Raw genomic sequence first — 9,182 nt, forward strand, 5'->3', positions numbered from 1 at the left:
TCTTCAGGGAACTATGAGATGAACAATGTTTACGTTACTAAGAAATTGAACTTGCCCAAGTAAAGCTTAAACTTACAGTCAATGCTGTCGGAGTCGGAAAGATCGTCCCTTCGTGGTATTCCACTTAAGGAATGCAAGGATATCAAACCAAAGATGATTATCAGTCTATCACACTCTCAACTGACCGTACCACTCGAGTGGCCGAGAATGCTATCCACACAAGGACCTATAGCTATAAAAACAAGATTGGGATGGATAGTATATGGGCCCGCGAAAAGTGCTAGTTGTCAATTGATATCGTGTCATGCATTTAAAACTGCAAATGAACTATCCTCGCTATTGGAAATGGAAGAACCAATGAGCCATGGGTTGAAAAAGTTTGAAATTCGACTTCCTACAAAATCATTGCAATCGAGCAATGATCATATTTTGGAAACAAACACAATATGTGTAGGCGAGAGATATGAATGCGGGTTTCTTTGGAAAAGTGACTTACCGCGTTTCTCCGATTTTTTTGGAACGGCTTGTAGGCGTCCTACCACAGTAGAGAAATACATACATGTCAAAAAACCCAAACTTGGAAAGGGAATATCGAGCAAAAGTCAAAGAATCAGCCGAAGAAGCAGGTACTCGTTCAGAGAGCAAATTTTGTCTTCCACATGTTGGGGTTGTGAATCCCAACAAGGTCAAACTGCGTCTTGTATTTGATGCCGCCGCAGAGGTCGAGAATGTCTCACTCAACAGGGCACATTTGTCAGGAATCTATGTTAGTCAGCCTTTGATGAAAGTATTGCACAAATCTAGACAATCAAAATAACCGTATATGAAGAAATGTCTCATCAGGACTTTATAAAGAAAGAAGATCAATATGCACTGTGTTTTCTTTGGAGAAATGGGAACCCGCCAAAACCACTACAAACAGACGCTATGCATAGAATGGAAATCCGTGACACCCGTTTGCCAACCATGGATCAGTATGTAAAAAACTAAAACTGTATGGAATTTCGTAATAGCGACCCAAAAGCTTTTGAGGCCAAACTTGAGAGACACTATGAGGACGATTGTATAGACAGCTTCAATAACGAAGAAGAAGTATCACACGTTGTACATCAAGTGAAGAAAATACACTACGCTGGTGGAGTTGAGGTGCACAATATAATAACAAACACTAAAATGGCCCCGAATAAATTATCTAACAACTCTGGTTCTGTTAACGTTAGTAAATGTATTGAGCGAATTCTCGGAATGCTTTGGAAACCACAATCAAATGAGTTCGTATTTGCTTTAAAATGTCATAAGGTACCAGAAGAGGCATTGCAAAAGAATAGAAACCCCACTAACCGTGAACTGTTATACGTAGCGATGACAGTACTTGAACCATTTGGATTTATAGCCGATTTTATGATAGCAATGAAAATTATAATGCAGAATGGATGGAGGGCTGGAATCGACTGGGATGAAAATTTACCCGATAATTGGATTGATGTGCTTAAAGGGCTGGAGAAGTTTAGAATGCAAAGGTTTTACTTTGTCGAATCGGCTGTGTTAAGTATGCAGCAGCATATATTTTGTGATACGAGCGATGAAGCTTTTGCTACTGTTTTTTACTGGATGGTCACGTTCCTTAATAAAACAAACATATCACTTGTAGTTATAGAGACATCATGTCTATGATTGCAATGAAGACGAGGAAGAATATTAAACAATTACCGCGGTCAAGATGGCATGGCAAGATCAGGCGATATTAAAGCTCTAGAAGGAATTTTCAAAAGACCAGCGTCAATGTTAGCTTTATTGGACTTTGATCCTTAGATGTGAATATCCCCTAGTCAATTCACGGGGGGTAAAGAACGTTAATTTCAGTAATATACATAATTCAGTTTTATTTTATTCGGAGTAGTCCATGAATTTCTATATTTCATTCTTATGAAAAGGAAAACTTTCACATCGTTCATTCCATGGCAGAACTACCAGGTAGTGGTATCACACCAGCTGATCGAATATGAAACGTCAAATCCCTTTATAAAAAAATTATTTTTGTTGTAATTTCCCCAACAACATAAAGAAAGTTTTGACATAACATATTCAAAACTTTGTCCCAATTTACATTGGGCGAGTTTACTTGCGGCAATTGTCATTTTGTAGGAGAGAGAGGTGAGGCATATGGTAACCCTTTGCCTCTCAGCACCCTCTCTCACCTATAAACTGACAATTGCCGCAAGTAAACTCGCCTAATGTAAATTGGGACTTTACGATACCACTACCTGGGTAATTGTGCCATGGTTCATTCTGTTTGTTAAAATTGAAAAGAAAAGAACAAATGTAAGTTTCCAAATTTGAAATTGACAACTTCGTATTTTCCGAAAAATATCTGTATTTCTTAATTCTAATCATGGTAGAATAAGGAAGGTAGAACAGGTTCGAAAAAACCATAGAAAATCAACCCTACACCTGTGCCCGCTTTCTTTCAAAATTGCCAATGGTGACAAACTTCAAGTTTTGTTTTTGTTTATGCTTTGTTTTTTGTTTTCGAAATAAATAAAATGTTTAAAAAAATAAATGGAACATTGTAAAGAAAAATCAAATATTTTTATGCGGATCTGCTGAAAATGATGCTATTACAGATGTTGTTGTGTTATAGCAACGCAAATATGTACATTCAGTTATCTGGTGGTGCTGGTTCCTCTGTATTCAGACTCAAAAATTCTGCAACATATACTGGTTGCGTTCATAAAGAATCAGGAGACAGTGGTGAGTGAGCTAAACAAATGCAGGTCCCAATTCACATGTCGGGCATGTGTTGAATATCGTAACATCAATTTGGGTCCCATACGAATTGAGATGGCTGCATCGTCCGCTAAAACCACTCGTTTTGTCTTGATAGTTGGCGTTCTATTGTTGCAATGGATGGGTGGTGGTGGCCTCAGAATACGGAATACACACTGTACCATTGTACAGCTGGCGCAACTGCATCAGTATGAATGCTATTCAAGTCTGCCTAATGGGCTCGTTGATAAAAAGGTTCTCGATTATGCCTCTCTCTCGAGATCATGAAGATTTCTCCTGGCGTGCCTGTGCTAGGGAAGCCTGTACACTAGATCGTGGTAATGATGCTCAAGGCGATAACACCCAATGAGGTACTGCATCCACATTGTGTTGTGCTGATGCAAGGGTAAAATTTTCTTCTCCTCATGAAGATGGTACAACGGTGTCATGAGGAGTCACCCTGTTGCAGTTCTTAAGACGGCATTTTGGCACGTTCGAATATTCTTCTGTTGCGTAGCGCAAACCTTTACATACTACGCTGCATAGCTTACCACAGATCGGCCTATTGCTTTGTAAGAGGTTACAAGGCTTCTTTCTTCTGCCGACCAGCGACTTGAGGACCTTGTCCTTCTTCTAATCTGTGGCATGCACGGGCGACTTAAACATGCTAAGGAAATTTAAACCCAATATCTTGGGGGAGTTAGTGGTCGGAATCATGGACCAATATGTTCTGGATAGACCCATTTCAGCCATCTGTGTGCTGAGCAGAGTGGCGGTGGATTTAGTGGAGGATATTTTCAGATGAAAGTACTGCGCTCATTTATGTAGATATTTAAAGACATTTAACCTATCACATACATATGTATGTCATCGACGATAGGACCCGACGCTAAGATCGTACAATCATCCGCATACATTACAGCATCAGCCGTCTTTGGGGTGTCATGTGACAACTTCTCATTTTTTTAATTATAACGGCTTTTGTTTTTTTTTTTTCATTACGATAAAAATTCTTTTTATTTTATGAAAATGAAAATTATGTATTTGAAAATTGTCATAATTTGAACATTAAAATCAAAACATATCAGAATGGGTTTGACACAAGTCGGTCACCAAACGAAAAAAAAATGTAATCAGCTGTGAGCTCTGCCATACCTTTCTTATTATACCATGATTCTAATTATTCTAGTGAATAAACATCGCCGTTTTATCAATAAACAATTGTTTCAATTTTAACAAAGCCTATTGATTTTGATGATGGTCGGAATGGGCAAAAACTTATTTGGAGAAAAGGTCAAAGTTTTATTTCAAAGCCAATATCTCTGTAGAAAATATCACATTTACAACGATGTAAAGTAGGTGGTCAACAACAGAGATATCGCAATAGCCAGTAATTGATGTAGTTGATGCGGGTCCCACAGAGGAAGAAGCCTATTAAGTTTGGTGATGGTCGGATAATATTCAGGAGTCGGAATAAGCAAAAAGCTTATGTGGAAAAAGTCAACGTTTTTTTCCTTTGCGAATATCTCCGCTTCTGGTAGGAGTATTCCACAAAGAAAGCCCGTGAATGGAAGAACAAAAGATGCCCTGTATATTGATGCAATGTTTGTTGGTGTAAGTGGGCAAAAAACCCAGATATCACAAAAGTCAGTAATATATCCAATTTTTCCATTTTTTGTTATCACGCTACACGTTTGAATTTTTGTCGGATAGTCACCAATTTTTTGGGTGGGTCCCCCACATAGGTAGAGGCCTATTGATTTTGGTGATATTCGGATAATATTTAGGGGTCGGAATGGGAGAAAAATTCAAAGTTTTATTCTTTGTGAATATATCGGCTTCTAGAAGGGGTATTCCAACGGCAAAGCCTGTCAATGGAAGAAGAAAATATTGCCTTTACATTGGTGTAAAGTAGGTTGGCAAAGGTGGTCAAACAAGGGAGATACCACAATAGTCGGTACTGCAACCAATTCTTTAATTTTTTTGCAATCACGCAACATGTTGCAATTTTGATCGGATGGTCACGAAATTTTGGTTGCTTATTGGGGGCCCAGAGAGAAAGAGGCATATTATGTTTGGTGGTAGTCGGATTATATTCCCTAAAATAAATGTTTACCAGTGAAAAGCTTATGCACAGGGGTAGTGGTGTTGGGTATCACATGGTCGGCTCCGTCCCGACTATAGCCTTTGCTCACTTGTTTCTAATGTTAGTTCTATCTCCTAATTTAACAAGTAAGAAAGTATCAGTCGGCTTGGCCGACAGAGATATACCCTCAGCCTGTTTATATTGAAACATTTTTTCCCAAAAAACGTATGTATTTAGAGGGTTTTAAAAATATTGGGCGATGAAACGACAAAAATGTTGATTAGGATTAAAGAGCAAAAGTTTTGCTGAGGAAATACTTAAAGGAATGGATCGACATTGACCATTATGGAAGTGAATCTCCAGCCACTACATATGGTGCCATAGGGGTTTTTTACAACCCTCGGGCTGTTTGCTCAAGAAGTGTGGATTTGCCCCTGAAAAAACTTTAACGTTCGTATTGAGGCAGCGAATGCAACCCACTAAACAATTTTTGCCGAAATCGTACCGAATTCGGACGAAATCTCTGCACAAGTTTCCATTTCTGATGCCGTCTTCGTATGCAAAACATGTCCGTTTTTGTGTGAAGCGGTTCGCAGAATTCGGAACAATTTGTCAAGGGAAATTCGAAAAGAGCATTCGAGTTTCCACAAAAATTAGCTTCGAATTCTGAAGAAATTTCATAAAAAAATCTGAAGTAAATTTTGCTTTTCGGAACAATCTCGGACAAAACTCTGAAGAAGTATTCGAAAATGTGCAGAAAATGAAATACATTTCGGAGATGTGTTTCGAGATTCTGGAAAGTTTCGGAACTTATTCTAAAAAAATTGCTATATTCTATCCGAAAGTCGGAAACTATTCTGATGTTTCATTAGATGTTCCAAATATATTCGCCCAAAATTCTTAATCTTTACTCGGATTTGATTCGAATTTCTTGCAATTTAAATAATTACAATGTGAATTTATTATATTATTCACCGCTGCTGCCCGCAAAAATTGCAAAATTATTGCTTTTATTTTATTTTCCTAAAATATAATTAAAAAATATTGATTATTCCATTATGTGTTTGCAAACAATTTGCGATTTAAATCACAAAATAACTTGTTCCGCTATGTCTTTGTCAATTAACAGTTGCTAAATAACTAAAAAAAAAAACAAACCACAGCATGCAAACAAAACAAAAAATCTACCATGTCTTTGTAGTTCTTAAAATAATCTCTCTTGGAATTTACTAGCGAGAAAGAGAAACGAATCAAAATTTCCCATCAGAGAATGTGCAGAATATTGGCAGATTTTCGAAAACAAGCACAAGAAAATGTGCAGAGATTCCTTAAAAAAAATGGCTGATAATAGGTTCAACTTCTGAAGGAAATTTTGAGAAATCGGAATATTTTCTGATCATACATTGGAAAAACTCTTAAAAACATCTAACATCAGAGCGCTCGGCAACAATTGTTTAGTGGGAAGTTGCTTCAACAAAATTCAAAGTGATTCGATATCAGGTCTTAAAGTGAACTTATCCGAAATTTTGTTTGGGAAGTACTGGATGAAGTGGACAAATATGGTCCATATTTGAACCTGATCCATATCTGGTAGATATATTAGGATGTGTAAAGTATGAACCTATTCGGCCACTCCCTTCAAAAGTTACCGTACGAACAATTTTTCCGAACATTTTTGAAATTTTGTGGGGGAGGTAGCTGAGGGAGTGGACCGATATGTCTTATCTTCGAACTTAAACTATGTTTGGACAAAATATTACTAAGACCAAATTTTGGACCCAATCGGCAGATCCGTTCGAGACTTATGGTGCGCTCCAACCACCTCACACGGTGTCATAGGGGTTTTGTGCAATTTTCAGGCTATTTTCTCAGGAAGTATGGACTTGCCCCTGATAAAACTTGTACCGTCGTATGGAGGGCAGTGAATACAACAACTAAAACAAAAATCAAAGCGATTCGAGAGATGGCCCTAAACTGAATTTTTCCGAAATTTTGTGTGGGAGGTACCCGAAGGAGTGGACCTATTGAGACCATATTGGAACCTCATATTACTCTGGTAGAAAGTTTACACTATACAATGTATGGACCAAATCGGTCACTCCCTTCAAGAGTTATCGTGCGCACAAACTTTCCGAACATTTTCGAACTTTTGTGGGGGAGGTACCGGAAGGAGTGGACCGATGTAGCTCATCTTCGAACTTAAACTAAGTTTGGGCAAAATATTACGAAAGCCAAAATTTGAACCGAATCGGTTCATCCGTTCGAGAGTTATCGTGCGCTCCAGCCAGCAGGACAGACAGACAGACAGACGGACGGACATGGCTAGATCGACTCCAAATTGTCTGAAACACATTTCGTCCAAACATACTTGGGGTCTAAAACCATTATTTCGATGAGGCACATTTTCATCGTATCAAAGTGTATATACCCTCCTTAGCCTAAAGGCTGAGGGTATAAAAATTGGCGTGACAGCTGAAATTTCCCAGCAGTCAAGAAAAAATCCTTCCTAAGGGACATATTGAAAATAATACTCAAAGGAATACTAATTCATGTAGAAAGTTGATTCAAAAGAAAGGCCGAGAAACCGAATTCACTATAATTTGACATTTAGGGTTTCTAGTGAAGAAACGCTTATAGGCCAACAATTATGGGCATAGGTCCATGTTTTGGTATAGCCCCCATATAACAGTACCTCCCGATTTTCGGCATTTTAAGGATTATAGCTAAAATTTTTAATCGAACTAGCTGTAATTTGACATTTGAGGTTCTCAGTCGTCACGAAAGTTCTCCACCAAAAATTGTCAACATTGGTCCATGTTTTGGTATAGCCCCCATATAACGGTACCTCCCGAATTTGGTATTTTAAGCATTTTAGATACAATTTTTAACCGAACTATTGCTGTAATTTTACATTTGAGGTTCTCGGTTGTCACGAAACTTCTCCACCAAAAATCGAACTAGCTCCCATATAACGGTACCTGCCGAGTTTCCGTATTATGAGGGTTTTAGCTAAAATTTTTAACGAAAACTAGCTGTAAATTGAGGTTCTCAGTGGTCACGAAAGTTCTCCACCAAAAATCGTCAACATTGGTTCATGTTTTTGTATAGCCCCCATACAATGGAACCTCGTGATTTTTTGTGTTTTGAAGATTTTATCTACAATTTTTAGCCGAACTTTTGCTGTAATTTGACATTTGCGATTTTTAGTGGTCACGAAACTTCTTCACCAAAAATCGAACTTGCTCTCATATAACATTACCTCCCGATTTTGGGGATTTTGAGGATTTTAGCTACAAGTTTTAACCGAACTTTTGCTGTAATTTGACATTTGAGGTCACGACAGTTCTCCACCAAAAATCGAACAAGCTTTAATTTGACGTTTGAAGTTTTCAGTGGTCACGAAACTTCTTCACTAAAAATCGTCAACATAGGTCCATGGTATAGCTCCCATACAATGGAACTTTCCAATTTTCGGTATTTTGAAGGTCTTAGCCACATTTGTTTGACGGAACTACCCGAAATTTAACTTTTTATGTTCCCTGCAGTTATACAACTTTTCTACCAACCATTGAAAAGATATGACGACATTTTGATATAGCCCCGTATTTGTTACCTTTCACGTGGATGAACACAGTTTTTAGATTAGATAAAGAGCATTTGGCGTATCCATGGTCGAAAATTTTTTCCACCTAAAATTGTGAAAGGAAACTAATTATTCTATTTTAACATAACGACTTTTTATACTTGCTTAATTTCTGAACATATTTCAATTTTTTTTTTGGTACAAAATAAATAACAAATTTCTTAAATTTTTTTAAACTTTTTATTTTCATAGATATTAGATTGGAACATATTAAAATCTCAAAACACATATTTTGATACAAAATATGAAACAAAATTCAAAATGTTAACTTTGACCTTGAATTCCTCTGCAACTGCAGAGTTTGGTCGTATTTAATGCATTGGAAAGCTGATTGTGTTATCTGTCGAACAAAAGAGACATTATGAAAATATCTCTATCTGCTTAAAAGTCACAGAGTTTTGATCAGGAAAAAAACGATTCTGAACCACTGTGCGTTGTTATACGATCAGTCATAATGTAGACATTATAAACTCGTGCTTTTGTTGCGAATAATTAAAACATTGTATTGAACATAGTGTCAACACGAGTGATAATTACTTCCTCATTTAATGTATAAGAATATCAGTCAATATATTTTTGTAATATATATTTGTAATTTAAATGAAATCTAATTGTTCTTAATCTTCAACTCTGTTAATTGATTTTAAAATCAATCAACAAGCATCCAAATGATTAAATTATTGGTTT

The sequence above is a fragment of the Musca autumnalis genome, unplaced genomic scaffold, assembly GCF_047663935.1.
Source record: "Musca autumnalis isolate F117 unplaced genomic scaffold, ASM4766393v1 scaffold_5, whole genome shotgun sequence".
In the NCBI taxonomy this organism is placed as follows: domain Eukaryota; kingdom Metazoa; phylum Arthropoda; class Insecta; order Diptera; family Muscidae; genus Musca; species Musca autumnalis.